This window comes from Hevea brasiliensis, chromosome 10 (assembly GCF_030052815.1).
Source record: "Hevea brasiliensis isolate MT/VB/25A 57/8 chromosome 10, ASM3005281v1, whole genome shotgun sequence".
NCBI lineage: Eukaryota > Viridiplantae > Streptophyta > Magnoliopsida > Malpighiales > Euphorbiaceae > Hevea > Hevea brasiliensis.
Genome location: NC_079502.1, coordinates 55584201 through 55603022, shown reverse-complemented (window position 1 = coordinate 55603022; position 18822 = coordinate 55584201).

Below are 18822 nucleotides of genomic sequence, written 5' to 3'. Positions count from 1 at the left end.
CAACCTTTTGGCAGCCAAGAAGGAGAAAGAAATTGAAGTTTGGGGCTTGGAAAAATTCTGCCACTTGAGGTTAGTGCATCTATATCTTAAAAACTCATTATTTTCATGGTTTAGGACTTGAAACTAGTAAGAATTGTAATTTAAATGAACCAAAAACCTATGTGTATGACATCTTGAATTTCGGCTGCCCTAGCTATGGAATAGAAGAGAGTGTTTTTATGAGCTTGAAGTGAACTAGAGTTATGTTGGAAGGTTATAAACACAAGAATAATGGATTAAAAGTTAACTAAGATAACTTGTATAAAACATGAATTTGAATTAGGGTTTTGTGAGCAAAATGTAAACTTGGTTTAGGAAATTATTAGAGAGCATTTTAATGGTCAATTAGTGACCATTTTAGGTAAGTTGACCATTAAATGGACTGAAAAATAGGATTGCAAAGTGAGGTTGCAGGCTGCCCTAGGATAGCAGCAAATGGACTGAAATTTCAGTCCAATTACAAAGCCATAACTTTGGCTGTGTTAGTCCAATTGGTGTTTGGCCAATTGGACATGAAACTAGGCTTATAATGGCACATTTTTTCTGAAGAAACCATGCCCAAAAGACCAAAGCAAGAGGACCAAAACTTAGCCCCAATCCGGACACTCTGCAACAGCCCCTGCAGAATTGACTAAATGAACAGTATTTGGCCATAACTCACTGTAGATTTGGTCAATTGACCTGAAATTTTTACAGCAACAAGTTAAGACATAGACAAACAACTTTCTTGAAGGAACCTACCCCAAATTATGGCCATAACCCATCCAACCAAGTGACTCTAGATACTGTTCCTGTTACTGTAGATATGGTCAATTCTGCAGATTGGCAATCCGGCCAGCTGTGGTTTTTGAGCCATATCTGGAGCTACAAAAATCCAAATGGAGTGATTCAAAAAAGGAAATTCAACTAGACAAAATAAGGAACAACTTTCATGTTTTACATTTCTTCAAATTTCTACAGTAACAGTGTCTAATGGAACAGTGAATTTGACTCACCAAAACTGAAAATTCTGCTTGTGTTAGTTTAAACTTTGAAATGGTATAAATGCTTAATGCCAACAAGTTTGGAATGCCAAATGTGGTATGTAGGGAGTGCCAAAGTCAATGTACATATTTTTATTCTAAAAGTCAACATTTTTATTGACCAATAAGATGAATAGTGACACTAAAAATTTGAAATTCACAAATTGAAGAATTTAAAAGTTTCAAATGCCCTAGTATACCTAACATGATTGGTTTGGATAGTTTGGCATGCCAATAGGGTTCAGTTAGCAGTACTGTACATGGCAATATGCCATTCTGTGATTTTATGGCTTTTAGCCATTCTGACTTTGTATTGAGCTTTGGCCTTGTGCCTGATATATTTACAGCTTGTTAGCTGCTCTGTTGCACACCGGGAGATACATATGTGACCGATGGTGTGACGGCCCGAGGTACTTGATACCCAGTGCCAGTTTACCCGTTATCCAGTCCAGTCGTCTATTGTAGGTTACTTGGGCAACCAAATGAGTGAAAGTGAACAAAGTTACTGAATTAATGTATATATAACCATACTAAATAAATGAATCATACACATTCACTATATATTCGTTTTCTTGCTATTTTCTTTTATTATATTATTGCACCACTAAGCATTATTGCTTAGCGCGTTGCTGTTGCCATGCGTAGGTACTGGAGATCCGGATCATGAGCCCAGTAGACCGCAGACTGGGTGAGTTCATCCTGCAGATCTGCACAGTGTCCGTGTCACCTCACTACCTGCAGTGCATTGGTAGGGCACTAGGTGTCATTTTGTCATTTTGTAATTAAATTTTTATTTTCTCATATGTATTTGGGATTATGTAATGTATTTTGAGGTTCATGTAAATAATAAAGATTTATGATTATGTATGGAAGTAATTTGAGCTTTTAATTGTTATTTATATATATATGAGAACCCTGAGAAATGGATGTTTGAGAAATGAAAAGGCTATTGAGAATTGAAATTGAGAAATATTGTTGAGTTTTTGATATTGAGACTCTGTTGATGAATTGAAGTTGGGTTTGTTTGAAAATTATTTGGAAGTGTTTTCACAGGTTCCGAAGAACGGTTTTCTCCATTTTTAGCCGGTACTACGCCGGATTTTCTTTAAAATTTTCAGAACCTTAAATGAATAATACTTTTGATAAATGGCTTAAATAAATTGTATTTCATAAATTATATGCAAAAGCATGATATAAATTAATTAAGGAATATTAGAGTGTGCCGGTACACCTTGTGGCATTACTTACTCGGGTATACTGTACACGGGTAAGGGGTGTCACAAGGCGTTCCTAGGCACAGATAAGTAGAAAGAACTACTGTGCATGCATGCATTGCATTCAGAAGAGTCGAGGTGACACTATGCAGATCTGTTTACTTTTGATTATTCAAGGTTAAGATATGGACTTAGAGCGGTAGAGGGCATTAGAAAAAGAGATAGAAAACCTAGTTCATGAGGTTATAACGTAATAACTACATAATGTTCTTGATGTTTGTATTGTAAGCTGCGGATTACAGTACCGACCTGAGATTATTGTGTAGAGCTACGTGCTTCCTCGTGGTAGAATAAAATAAGAATATTTGTAAGTAATCTATAATTTAATACATTTATGCCCAAATAGAGCATTATTACGGGAAATAAATGGTCAAATTCTAGTTAAAAATTTAAAACTTCAGAACTAGCCTATCGAAAGACTACACTTTTAAGGTAGCTAGAGTCAGTGACTCGGTTACACTAATGTGAACTACAATTACCACAAAAATTGCTATAAGCTTTGAGAATTCAGTATGGCTATAGATTAGAAAGAACACCTTGAGGATGAAGATATTTGGACATAGATGTGGAGTCTTATCAGTATTTTAATATTTTTGACAGAAAGGAATGATGTAAGTATTTGAGAATAAATTTAAAAATTGTATTGATGCTCTCTCCGGAAGCAAGAATAGATACTTTCCATTAATGGAGTTTGTGTATAGTGATATTTATTAAATAAGCATGAAGATACCAAGGTATAAGGTCTTGTATGAGATAAATGCAGAATACCTAGACAAAGGGTAATTTAACAGAGTTGGAATTAGTAAAAGAGACAGAAGGACTGGTAAAGAATCCTAGTATGAGAGATCAAGAAACTAATGAATAATAGAATTTCATGAGTAGGAATACTAAAGGCAGAGGAAAACAATGATGGAAAAGTGAATAAAATTATGAGACAATGATAAGCTCAGTTGTTTGAATCAAATGAATTTCGAGGATGAAATTCCTTTTTAGAGGGGAAGAGTTGTAACATCCTCATTTTCGTAGTCCGTACATTATACTGTTCCGACGACTAATGTCTGCCCGGAAAGTCGAAATGTCTGAAACTACACTTCGGTGATAATGAATAGAGATATAATGATGAAATAAATAAGAAGAAAATACAAGAAAAATCAAAGACAAATGAAAGAGAGAAAATGAAGCTAAGTTAAACGAGCCGACACCGCAGCGATGGGTGACCGCGATGGGAAGGCCGTTGCCGACCCCAGGACCACGGGGAACCCTCAAAATTTAATTCCGGGACGTAAGTAAAGGTCTATTGAAATATAATTGACACTAGAATTATTAAAGAAAAATTAATAAATTAGTACAAAGAAAAACGAAAAATTAAGAAATAGACAAAAATCGATATTATCGAAAAATCAAAAAATCAAGTTAAGATCAGGTGCTCCAGCACTCCGTGTAACACACTTTGTTTGGCCACACTGTAGACGAGTGAGGGGTGTTACAGTAATCGTTCTTGATTTAATCTAGGGTTCTAAAGTTAATCTGATTAATTTTAAAATCTTAAATGGCGAATACAGATCCAAAAACATATTAAAAGAGTTTTAATATGTTGTTTATCATTGAAATCAAATAGATAAAAATAGATCTTGCATGATGCATGTGACCCTAGGTGAAAATTTTTGAATTCAATGGTATAAACTTGTGTTTTTCACGCTTCCGTTCCTTCAATTGGTATCAGAGCCACTATATTTGCCATTTAGATTGTTGATTATATGATTTAATTGTGTGATTTGATCATGAGATGATTGATCCATTGCTGGTTGCAATTGATGTGTGGCGGCACACATGGTGAAGCCACCATTGGTGGCGGCAACAATGGTTCTTCAAGGTGGCACAAGGTTTGCCTTTTAATTTACAATTGTTGTATGATCTAAAAGCTCATCCTATGTCTAATTAAATTATTTAATTAGAATTTTAATCACACAATTAAATTATGATTTAAATCAGAATTTTAAAAATTGTTTGAATGTGATTCAAACTTGAATTTTAAAAGTTGTTTGAATGTGATTCAAATCTGAATTTTTAAAGTTGTTTGAATCATATTTAAATCTGATTTTTTAAAATTGATTGAATAAAATTCAGATCTAATTTCTTAAAAAATGTTTGAATGTGATTCAAATCTGATTTTTTATAAAATGTTTGAATGTGATTCAAATCTGAATTTTTAAAGTTGTTTGAATGTAATTCAAATTTGAATTTTTAAATTTGTTTGAATGAGATTCAAATCTGAATTTTTAAATTTATTTGAATCATATTCAAATCTAGATTTTTAAGTTGAATATGAGATATTCAATTTAATTTAAGTATGTATGTTTTATTTAATTGTTAAATAGTGATATGCATGATGGATGATCATGGACTATAAAAGATCAATGTGATTTGATTTATTTCTTTTATATTTCTTTGGGATTGTAAATTAATTAATTTATTTTAATTTATTTTGGGCATGTATTATTAAGTTTGTAATAATTTTTGGGTTGTAATTTCATTTATTTAAGTTCTTGTAAATTCGCCTTGGTAGGCCAAGGATTACTATGTAATATTGGATTGCAAGAAGTTCAAGGAGATCAAGAGCATTGGTGGGACCAGGGGGAGGAATTCAAGATCAAGTGTTGATTATGTACTCTTTCAGCAACTCTTGTAAAATGAATGAATGAATGAAATGCACCTAGGAATGCCCTGATTCAATTCTTGGTGGCTCAGAATTGAATACCTTAGAAAGTCCATGATCATACCATATTTATTGCTTATCCATGAATGCATGAGATGTATGGGAATGTATGCTATTATGTGATATATGCATGCTAATTGGATAATGTGCAAAGTGAGACCTTAATAGTAATTAGAATGACCATAAAATCTTCTAAACAAATGATTAAGTTGGATATGCTATAATTAAAGTAATTATAACATAGGCCCTCCATTGGGGCAATTATTTTAAGAAATTTTAAATAGCTGCATAAGATGCAATTAATTTAAGAGATTTTCTTAAGAATAATTGTTAAGCATGAGATGTTGTAAATATGTAAATGGTTTAGTGGCCAATATTGGATGTACCTGAGGACATTAAAATTATTTGCATAATTACAGGCTCAATGGGATCAACTTAACTAATGCAAGATAAGTCAATAATGGATGTACCTGAGATTTTGAGCATTAGGGGCTAGGTAAAGGATTGAACCTCACATGAGATATGATGGGCAAGGAGTTGCTCACTTATAGTTTATTGTAATTCCAATAATGGATGTACCTGAGGATGATCAATAGAATTATAAGAATTCAATCACCCACTAGAAATCCATCCAGCTAGGATTTTTGTTTTCTACTTTGGAAGTGTAGGATTCGCTAAGTTAGTTGGAGGACCAATTTGATTAAAAGACCATAATCATTTTGGTTAATTACATGATACATTTACTAATTAATGTGGTTATTTTCTGCAGTTAATTTTCTGATAAAAATGAGCACAAAACAACCACCACCATCCAATATCCTTGAAAGCATACTTGATCACAATAGGTTGACAGGACCTAATCTGTCTGATTGGCTAAGAAATTTGAAACTTGTCCTGAACCTTGAACATATAGGATATGTTCTAGATTCAAATGTTCCTGGTCCCTTACCTCCAGAGGCCACACAAGAGGAACATGAAACTTTGGATAAGTTGAAGGAGCATGATATGAGAGCTAAGTGTTACATGCTTGCTTCCATGAGTAATGAGTTACAGAAGCAACATGAGAACATGCAGAGTGCGAGTGAGATCCTCCTTCACCTACAAGAGTTGTATGGTGAGCAAAGCAAGAATGCTAGGTATGAGATATCTAGACAGCTATTCCGTATGAGGATGTCTGAGGGACAGAATGTTGAGGATCATGTCCACAAGATGATTCAGCTGATTGAGCAGTTGGAATATCTTGACTTCAACATGGATTTCCAACTACAGACGGATTTGATCCTGCAGTCCCTTCCTGAGTCTTTTGGGAATTTTGTGACAAATTTCCATATGACTAAACAGGAATGCACCTTAGCTGGTTTACTCAACATGCTGGTTATTGCCCAAAAGAATATGCCAGGAAATAAAAGAAAAGAGGTAGTTTTGGTTGCATCTTCTTCTGCTGTAAAGTCCAATAAGAAGAAGGGCAATAAGAAAAAGAAACCTCAGATTCCTGGTCCTTCCAAGAAAATAGATAAACAGAAAAGGAAGACTAAAGCTGATGGAGGCAAAGGAAAGTGTTTCCACTGCTAAAAGGATGGGCACTGGAAAAGGAATTGCCCAGAGTATCTTGCTTCTCTGAAGGACAAGAAGGATACACCTTCGGAAGGTATGTCCATATCTTGTTATTTAGATTCTGATGATACTCATAGTTCATCTACAGCTTGGGTTTGAGATACTGGTGCCAGTTCTCACATTTCTAATGATATGCAGGAACTAGCAAACAGTAGTAGCTTGCGTTCTCAAGATATTAGAGTCCGGATTGGCAATGGCTCAACTGTTGAAGCTTTAGCCATGGGATCTAAATCTTTTTATATGTTTGGACATATTTTGTGTTTAGATAATATTTTATATGTACCTAATGCTTTTAAGAACATCATTTCTATATCTAGTTTGACTAGAAATGGCTATGAATTTCAGTTCACAGATGATGTTTGTAATATTTATTTTGGAAATAAATATGTTGGTTCAGGTTATATGAATGATGGTCTTTATTATTTGGATAATAATAACAAACACAAATTGAATGCAAGTGATCTAAAAGAATGCAATGCCATGGTGAAAATCAACTCAAGTTCAAAATATATTAGGCACTTAAGGTTATGTCATGTTGCAGAAGATAGGATTGCAAAACTGGAGAAAATGGGGATTCTATCCTCATTGGGCTCTGAGCCTACTCCAACTTGTGAATCTTGCCTTCAGGGCAAAATGACTAGATCACCCTTTGTTGGACAAGGGCTAAGAGCTGAAAATATTTTGGAGCTAATACATAGTGATGTATGTGGTCCACTTAAAGAAGTGACTAGAGTGGGGTTTTCATTATTTTATTACCTTTACTGATGATAAATCAAGGTTTGGGTATTTGTATTTGATGAAATACAGATATGAATCTTTTGAAAAGTTCAAAGAATTTAAATCTGAAGTAAAAAATCAAACAGGAAAGAGTATTAAAGCTCTTCGATCAGATCGTGGAGGTGAATATTTGAGTACTGAATTTGATGAATACTTGAGAGAGCATGGCATTGTTTCTCAGCTGATTCCTCCAGGAACGCCACAACTGAATGGTGTATCTGAAAGGAGAAATCGTACCCTATTGGATATGGTACGTAGTATGATGAGCTATACTGATATGCCAATCTTCTTTTGGGGATTTGCATTAGAATCAACTTTGTGTATTTTGAATAGGATTCCATCAAAATCAGTTTCTTCCACACCTTATGAGATATGGAATGGAAGAAAACCAAGTCTTAAGCATGTTAAGATTTGGGGTTGTCCAGCTTATATCAAAAAGTTGAACACTGATAAATTGGAGACCAGATCAGAAAAAGATCGATTTGTTGGATATCCAAAAGATAGTTTTGGATATTATTTTTATTTGCCTACTTCACAAAAGGTTGTGATAAGTAGAGATGCCACATTTCTTGAACAACAGTTTGTTCAAAAAGGAGGCAAAGGAAGGCAAATAGAGTTAGAATTGGAGAATTCTGACCAACCAACAAATCAAATGGATATAGATCCATCTAGTCAATCTATACTCGTTGATGAAACATCTACAGCTATTCCTCGTAGAACAACCAGGGTATCTCACCCACCAGTGAGATATGGTTTTCTTCATGAAGAAGAACAAGAGCTGTCTATTCCATGAAGTTCGAGATTGATTCCATGTATAAGAATCAAGTTTGGGATCTTGTTGACCCACCTAAAGGTATTGTACCTATAGGGAACAAATGGGTTTTCAAGAAGAAAATTGGTTCTGATGAAAAGGTAAAGACCTATAAGGCAAGGCTAGTAGCGAAAGGGTTTCGCCAAAGGCAAGGAATCGACTATGAGGAGACTTTCTCGCCTGTTGGCATGCTTAAATCAATTAGGATTTTATTAGCAATAGCTGCATACTATGATTATGAGATTTGGCAGATGGATGTCAAAACAGCTTTTCTCAATGGATACATTGAAGAAAACATTTTCATGGAACAACCTAGGGGTTTTGAATCCCATGATGGTTCCAAGGTATGCAAGCTAAAGCGATCCATTTATGGGTTGAAACAAGCTTCGAGGAGTTGGAACATCCATTTTGATGAAGCCATTAAATCCTTTGGTTTTATCAAAAATGAGGATGACCATGTGTATATAAGAAGGTTAGTGACAGTGCTATCACTTTCCTTGTGTTATATGTGGATGACATGTTGTTGATGGGTAATGACACAGGTATGTTGACAACTATAAAGGTATGGTTGTCAAATGCATTCTCCATGAAAGACTTAGGGGAGGCAACCTATATTCTTGGGATTCGCATCTATAGAGATAGAGCGAAAAGAATAATTGATTTATCCCAAAGTCTATATTTGGAAAAGGTGTTAAAGAGGTTTAACATCCTTGATTCCAAGAGAGGATTGTTACCAGTGAGACATGATATCCACCTTTCTAAAGAGATGTCTCCAAAGACACCTGGAGAAAGAGATAAGATGGCCAGGATTCCATATGCTTTGGCTATTGGAAGTTTAATGTATGCAATGTTGTGTACTAGGTCGGATATCGCATATGCTATTAGTTTGACAAGCAGGTATCAATCCAATCCAGGTTTGGAACACTGGATAGCTGTCAAGAATATCCTTAAGTACTTGAGATGAACTAAGGATTTATTCTTGATTTATGGAGGTGGAGACTTGCAATTGGATGGTTATACTGATTCTGATTTCCAATCAGATATCGATGATAGAAAGTCTACCTCTGGATATGTGTTCATTTGTAATGGAGGTGCAGTCAGTTGGAAGAGTTCCAAACAGAGCACAACTGCAGATTCCACTACGTAAGTCGAGTATATTCTTTGCATCGAATCTTTGCAAAGGAAGTCGTTTGGATAAAGAAGTTCGTGATGAACTTATAGTAGTTCCTTCCATTGAGTCGCTAGTTCCACTACAATCGTGACAACAATGGAGCGATCATCTGAGCTAAGGAACTAAGGTCTCACCAAAATCCAAACCCATAGAAAGGCACTACCACGTTATCAGAGAAATAGTTGGGCAAGGCGATGTAGCCATGCAGAAAATAGCATCAGCTGAAAATCCAGCTGATCCATTCACTAAGCCTATGTCACAGACTCAGTTAGACCGACATCTTGAGAAGATAGGTCTAAGATATTGTAATGAATGGCTCTAGTGCTAGTGGGAGATTGTTAGTAGTATGCCCTAGAGCATATCATTTAGTATGTATCTTGTATATATTTTATTAATAAAAGGCATTTCCACTTTTCCGTTTACATAATATATTTATGTGTAATAGAAAAGGTCCATTGATATTTTGTTAGAAATATTATTCTTAAGTTGTTAAGAATATGAGTGATAATATTTCTAGTACAACGTATCATAAATAGGTTCACAATCGAGGATACTTCATAATAAGGACATGACTTATCCAGAAAGATTGTATTCATGTTTGTTCCCAAGTTATTTATATGAGATATAAATAAGATGGAATGGTGAGTCTCATGCCATATAACAAATATGATAGGCACTTATAAATGATAAGTAGGCCGAACCAATGACACTTATGACAAGCACATGGAGTTTACTCTTGTCAATGTTTTGTCATAAATCATATCAATGCATATAATCTTTAGACCTGAGATAGCACAGTTTTCTTGTATATAGGTAGTTTGAGTTTGATACTGCTTTCATACTTGTACTATGTATGGGTATATGGGCATGTGTTGGCTCCTACTAGTTATATATGGAGGTAGGTGTTGATCAAGATGGAATCTGTTCCTCTAAGTAAATAGAGATAAAATCCTATGTTCATTTAATTGTTCTTGATGTTTCAAGTTCTTGGCCAGGACAGATAGATTTATACAGAAAAGAGTTTCTGATGAGAAAATCTTTTTAATCAAGAACTGGAATTAAAAGAGAACATAATATTCATAGCAAATGGAGTTTGACATAAACCATGACTCCAGCTTGAGTTGGGATTTTATAATAGAGAGATTCTAGTACATGGTAACATATGATTATAGGTTCATTTAAGGTAAACCTTATTACTAATTGGGTGGCCATGGCAGGCTATGCTAGGTGTTAAACATGGTCTATGAGGTTCATAAAATGATTTAGAGAAATCATTTATGGTAAGAAAGAGTTTTGATGATATTAAGAGTTGATATCATGTCTCATTGCAAGTTAGTGATGAGCCTAGTAAGTCACACACATACACAAGTTATCACCTATTTAAATATGATTTAATTAATTAATTAAAGAGTTTAATTGATTAATTAAATAGGTTTGGTTTGTAATTAAATTGCAAGGTCCCTAGCATGACTTGAAACCAAATCTAGATTATTGGATGTATAGTATAAATTAAATTTATATTTAAAGTGTTTAAATATGAATTTAATTAATGAGAAATTAATTAATAGAGATTAATTAATTTATTTATATTTGATATAAATTAATTAGAAGAAGAAAAATAATTATTTTAGGTTAGGAACTCAAAATTAAGACACAGGGGCATTTTGGTCATTTCACAGTGTGACACGTGGCACCATGAGATGGTGACACATGGGATTACACATAAACATGCCAAAGGTTTTTTTTTTTTTAATCATGTCAGATGATTAAAATCAAGATTAAATATAGGTTTGACACTTGGCACAATGTGATTGGGTCACTTAAACTTAGAGCTAATCAAAGGGTGACATGTGGCAAGGGTTTAATGTGTTAACCTAGCTATTTAAGTGTGGTTATGAAAAGAAAAAATAACCAGCAACCACTCCTCTCCTTTGTCACGCCACTTTGAGGCTTTTTCATCTATTCTTCTTCATCTCTCATCAATTCAAAGAGATTAGCCATCAATCTCTTGAATTAAGAACACTAGAAATTGTTTCTAGTGTCCTGTTTACATCTCTAATCTCTTAAAAGGCAGAACTTGAATTTCTAATTAATAGAAAAAGCTTTAGAAGCTGTTCAAGGGCTGCCATAGGTGTTCTTGGTGTGGACAAGCTAGATGGACAACATCTGGTGTCCTGAAGATGAATCTCAATGGCACGCATATCGCAAAGTGCATCAAGAGGTTAGTGTAATTGTTCTTGATTTAATCTAGGGTTCTAAAATTAATCTGATTAATTTTAAAATCTTAAATGGCAAATACAGATCCAAAAACATATTAAAAGAGTTTTAATATGTTGTTTATCATTGAAATCAAATAGATAAAAATAAATCTTTCATGATGCATGTGACCCTAGGTGAAAAATTTTGAATTCAATGGTATAAACTTGTGTTTTTCACGCTTCCGTTCCTTCAGATCCAACCATGGAAACTTCAAGCATCTTTCATTAAAAGTTGTCCATACACGTTGGGCAGTAGATAGGCAGCAAGAAGATCAAGTTTAGTCAAGGTTTTGAAGAGTTTCCAAAGTGATAAGTAGGTATTTTTTATGCTTGCTTCATTAAAGTTTGTGTGGATGTTATGGGTAGTTGAATTGTGGAAAGATTTTTTAAGTTTGATGTTTTAAGGGAGATGTATATTTTTGGCAGCCATGGAAACTCCATAAGTATAATTTATCCTTGCATGTAAATGGTAGATTAATTTGTTGATTAAGTGTTTATGTGTGTAGGAATAAATTGGGTGATGTATATTAGATGTATGTGAATGTACACTTGATTTTGGAAGCTTGGAAGTTAATTGAGAGATATGTATGAATCGGCAATCTGAAGAGTGGACCAAAAAAATGTTATTTCATGATTTGGTTATGGAATATTATTGTTGAATTATGGTACTTTGTAACACCCCTCACCCGACTACAGTGTAGCCGAGCAAAGTGTGCTACATTCGGTGCCGGAGCACCCTATCTTATCTTACTTTATTCCTTTCATATTTTGATCTCGATATATTTTAATATTAATAAATTTTTCGACGGAGAAACCAGCGGAGTTTCCCCTATTTTATTACCAGTTGACGTATTTTATTATTTACCTGTTTGAAAGTTTCAATAATATTTTACAAATAAAATCTCATCAATTATTTTCATAACCATCTCATAATTCACATCTCATTCATATATCTCAGTTTCATATTCATTTCCATGCATTATCTATATATTTCAAATCTGTCTTCGAATCCATATAATCTCATTCATGCTCAAATCACATAAGTAAAATTTTCAAATTTCTTTAATTTACATAATTTCATAATTTACATGATATATAAATTAATTACATATGAAAAAGCTAATTTATTAAATTACATTACATTTCTATTAATTACCTGCTCATAATCTACATTATAATACAATATCTAGCATTTCATACTAAATACAAAATATGATCTATATGGGTCCTATCTACATGCATTGCTGAGGAGGTGACAACCTTGAATACTCCAGCCACTTCTGCAGATCTGGACTCCAAAAATCTTAGTCAAAGTACCTGCGCGAGGAAACAAATCCATCGCGCTAAGCATTGCTGCTTAGTGGTGCAATAATAGAACAAGAAAATAAAATTTACAAATAAAGAAAGAACGAAGCATAATTTGAATATTTAAGAATCAATTTAATTTAATACAATGTGTTTAATATTAATTATCTTTTGTTCTCATTTGTTTCGCTTTGAAAGCGTTTAATTCCGAAATTCACAGGGATAATGTACAACATACAGAATTAATAAAAATACTCAGTTTATATTTATATGGCAATAGAAGGTACATTTAAAATATTTAGTTAAGTTATACTTATTTTTACAACTCTTTTATCATTTTACTTAACAATTTTTATGTGGTTTGGATAATTTCATAATTGTAACTAATTCTTTTGAAGTCTTATTAACTTATTTATTTGATTTTTAATATTTTTAATTACTAATAGTCTTAATTTATTTTAATAAATTACACTGCCCAAGTAACCTACAACAGGCTGACTAAACTGGATAACGGGTCGTTGGCTCTGGACACCGCGGTGCCTCAGGCCGTCATACCATGGGACGCAGAACGTCAACCACGTATGCAGTTAGTATGGCTAAAAAGCCATGATATCACATAATCGGGCATAAAAGCCATGAATACAGGCATAACAGCCATGAATACGGGCATAGAGCTATGAATATAGGCATAAAGCCTTTTGCAGTACTGCTAAAACAATACCCTATTGGCATGCCAAACTATCCAATCTGACACACATGTCTTGGCAATACAAGGGCACATAATATCATTAAACATTAATATATTGTGTTTTATGACTTCATTATTTCATAATAAATTTCAATTATAATTCATACATTCATTTGATCATTTATATGATCACAATTCACATCAATTATCCTTTTTATACCATTGTACTCAAAATACTTCTCCTTTCTACAATAATGAGAACTAATGTCTCATTCATACATTAATATGGTTCACATGTACCATTGTATTCAAAACATTTTTCCTTTTCTCATTTATACATTCAAGAATCTACTTATGTAATTGCAAATTTTATATTTCAAGTTGAGTTACTAATATTTTATGAATTCCATTTGTGATGGGCATATAAGCCCTAACTATCTATTTACATCAATTAGATGACTTATTTTTCATGTTTCCAATAATCCATGAAAATTTCATGGACTTCAAATTTATGCTCTTAATTTCCTTTTAACAATTTTGACTAAGATGCATAGTCCACATTTGTCATACCATTTTAAGCTTAGAATTGGTTCTAGGTCTTCATCTTAATTTGCTAATTATTTTGACTACTATTCACATTACTAGTCAACCAAAATGTTGACTTTTTCTACTTAATGGATATATTAGTTCTAATTACACCAAGATCCCACATTTTGAGTTTTACATTTGCTAGTATTAATTGCCAATTGCAATTTAAAGTCCCTTAGATGCATTTCTAATTTCACATTTTAAATTTCAATTTTTGGTGTCACTATTCATCTCATTGGTCAACAAAAATGTTGACTTTTGGATGGAAAATAGGTACATTGGTTTTAACACTCCCAATGCACCACATTTTACATTTAAAACTTGTTGGAATTGAGCACCCATACCATTTCTAAACTTAAAACCAAGAGGGCAGAATTTTCAGTTTTTGAAGCCCAACTTTACTGTTCCATTAAGCACTGTTGCAGTGGGAATTTGAGGAAATGGTAAACATGAAAGTTGTTCCTTATTTTGTCTAGTTGAATTTCCTTTTTTTGAATCACTCCATTTAGAGTTTTGTAGCTCCAGATATGGTCCAAAAACCACAGCTGGCCGGATTTCAATTCTGTAGAATTTACCAAATCTACAGTACCATGAACAGTGACTGTGACTGCCATTTGAGTTAGGTTCTGGTCATAATTTGGAGTAGGTTTCTTCATGAAAATTGTTTGTCTATGTCTTAACCTGTTGCTGTAAAAATTTCAGGTCAATTGACCATTTCTACAGTGAGTTATTGCCAAATGAACAGTTACTGTTCATTTGGTCATTCTGCAGAATTGGCTTGCAGGGTACCCGGATTGGGGCCAACTTTTGGTCCACTTGATTTGGTCTTCTGGGCATGGTTTCTTCAGCAAAAATGTGTCATTATAAGTCTAGTTTCATGTCCAATTGGCCAAATACCAATTGGACCTACACAGCCAAAGATATGGCAGTCCAAACAGGCTAGACTCACAGCCTCCTCACATCGTCACTAGGCAGCATGCCCATTTCAGTTTGCCATGCAATAGTTCACTCCTAATTATGGTCAACTTACCCCAAATGGTCACTAATTGACCATTAGAATGTTCTTTAACAATTTCCTAAGAAAAGTCAAATTTTCACTCCCAAACCCTAGCTCAAAGTCAAGGTTTTCACAAATTTCCTTAGTTAACTCTTTCATTCCCTATATATATATATATATATATATATATATATATATATATACGCTTTAAACATAATCTCTAATTCACTCTAAGTCCATTACAACAATCAAACTCATTCCTTCCTTAGGGCTGCCGAAATTCATGGTATACATACACATGAATTCTTTTCATTTAATTTACAAATTCTTGTTCACTTTAAGTCCTTAACATGGAATGAAAGGGATTTAGGTATAAATATGCACTAACCTTTTTGAAACCAACCTTGAGCTTGTTATTCTTCAAGATTTCTCCTAGAATCATAATAATCATAATCAATTATAACTTCACTTTCCTAAATTAAATATCCAATAAAAATTCAACAGCATTTCTCCTTAAATTGGACCAAACTCCTATCATAAATCTTAAATCCACAACCACCCATTAATACCCAATCTGGCAGCTTGTGCATTCAAATTTATATATAATGATCTAACCGTTAGATAAATCCCAAATTTTAACCATATATTCAAGACATCACTATACAATATCAGTAAAAATTTTAGCATCAAATAATCTCTATATCATGAGATATCAAATCATTCATTCAACCCTTCAAAATCTGAATTTTTGCAGAAATCAGTCTGACTCAGACAGCTCATGTAAAACAATTTATATCTCATAAACCACAAGTCTAAAATTCACCAAATTTTAACCCAGCAGCCTCAACATCCAAAGTATCATTTGTACCAAATTTCATAATTTTATAAGCATCTTAACTATTTATTTTTCTCAAATTTCAGTAGCCAAAATTCAGAATTCAACCTACAGATAGCCTGTGTTCAACAATATATTTCTCCAAATCCAACCGTTGAACAATCACCAAATTGTAACCATAACTTCCACACATACATACCTCAAACATATCCAAAAATCAGCCGTAGATGTTCAGCTAAACTCACCTGGACGGAAGAGAAAGATGCTGCCCTGCTGAACCCCTATTTCCTCTACTGTTCATCTCCTTCTCCTTCTTCCTTTCTTTCTTTCTTTCTCTTTCTTTCTTATTCCAGCCTGTATGAAGAAGGAAACTGCTGGTTTCCTTTGTTTTTTTTTATCTCATTTTAAGTCATTTTTATCTCTTTTTATTGGTTTGTCAAATGGTGATTGGAGGGGGCTTTTAAATGACATCATCGTATGTCATAATTAAGCATTTTCCTTCATTTTCTTTTCTTCTTTTCTCTACTCATTTTCAACTCAATTTTTAGTAATGTTTATTCATATTTTATGTCATATTAATTATTTACTCAACTGGACAAGTCAGCCAAAAATCGTCTCTGAAGGCGAAATGACCAAAATGCCCTCCGTTTGGCTTAACGGGTCAAAATTGTCTGTACCGATTGAAAAATTTTTCTAAATATTTTCTTGGCATTCTAATGCCATAGGAACCTCAATGACCCTTCTCTGGAGTCCCAAAAATTATTTTATGAATTTTTTTCCCCGGGTCTAGGGCTCCTCGTTGCGAGAACCGCAACTTCACTCTGGTTACCCATCGCTTGGGCACCGGCTCGTTTAACTTGGTTGTATTTTATTTCAAAAATTTTTCCTAAATTTTTCTTATTAATATTTGAGTTAATTATGGTTCCTGACTTTAGTTTAAATATTTTTTCGGACGTTCTAGCTGTCCGGACCGACACCGATCACCGGAACAGTAGAATTACGGAGTTGCTACCGAGAGGGTGTTACATACTTGTTATGGCAGCTTGTGTATGTGTATAAGGGTTAGAGTTTGGACATGTAAATGAGCTAGGTTATGTGATTAAATTATTGTAATTTGAACTTGGTAAATTCTGTACTATAAGGTGCATATTGAGTGTGATTACAAGCTGCCAAAAAAACCAACAATGTGAAGTAAAATGTGTTTAGGTTATGGTACAAAACAGAAATGGCATGAATGTGTAACTTGGTAATGTTAAATGTGTCCTTTGATGAGTGATGGACAATGTGCAATAGGGCAGTGTGTGTTTTGCCTTAGAACCTTAAGCGTGTGCCTCCAATTGGTATGAGACCAATTGGAGGTGAAACTAGGCAGAAAAAGTGCCAACTTTCATGCAGGAAGCTTACCAAAATTCTACTTAGAAGGTAACTTGAAAAATGACAAAATCCGGATTAGTGCATTTAAGGCCTGAAAATTGACCATTTGGGCAGCAATTAGTGTTTTGGCCATAACTCAATCAAAACAGGTCCAATTGACTTGAAATGTTTACCATGAATAGTTGAGACATATGTCTACAAGTCTTATGAAGACACCAAAGCCCATAAATGACCAGAACCAAGCCAAATAGCTTGCACAAATTCAGGTCCAAAAACTGGCCGAACCTAAAATGACCTAAAGTGACCAATTTTGGTACATTCTGACCAGCAATAGTAAAATGACTATAACTTGGTCTATTAAACTCAGAATGACCTGAAATTTTGCCCCGTGTGCAATAAGACATAGATCTACAAGTTTGTAGTTTTGATTGAAACCTGAAAACTGAGGGAACTAGGTCATCCGGCTAGGTCAAATTAGCATACTGAAATCCAGCAAATTACAATAAAATGCAATATACATGAAAATGAATTTGGTAACATGTACCAATACTAAAAGGCTACAAATCTGACATATTGGTAACATTAAAACCTAATTCACCTAGACTGCATCGAGGGTCGACATCTTAGGTTGACTAAGGAAATAATAGAATTTAATAAATTAATTATTAAGCTTTATCCTTAGAGACAGTTTAAATGAGTACTGAAAGACTTCAAATTGTGTTTCTCAGTTAGCAAAGACTCAGGGAAAGGGAAGGAAACACTAAGTCAGAGCCAAGAGACAGTTATCAGAGGTTTGTGCACAACGTTTATTTCTTTTGAATTTTTCAATTGAAATAAATTATGACTATTTGTATATTATTGTTTTAAATTGTGGAAATGTGTTTGAATGGATACTTATTGCTTGAAAAGCATTGTAAATGGTTTGAAACTGTGAAAAATTTTTTGAATGATATTTGATGGATACTTATTGATTGAAAAGCATTGTAAATGGTTTGAAACCACAGCTATCATGTATATTGATTGAATTCCTCTCTAGCTTGTCTAGTGGAACGAATTGAATTCCCTCTCTGGCTGAAGTGTTGAGGTGTGTGCCTGTTGAGGATGAATAGAATGAATACTCATAATTTTGCTAGCTAGCTATGTTATTCCTCATTAGCCATTGGCTTTTGGGACGAATTGAATTCCTCATTAGCTATTGGCTGTTTGGGACGAATTTAACTTTGGAACATGATTAAGCTGTGTGTGATTTATTGATATGTATTGTGAGATTGTGAAATGGAGTTTAAATTCTTATTGACATTCAATGTTTTTTGAATTTAACCATGTTTTGATTTATTGAGATTTATTGTGATA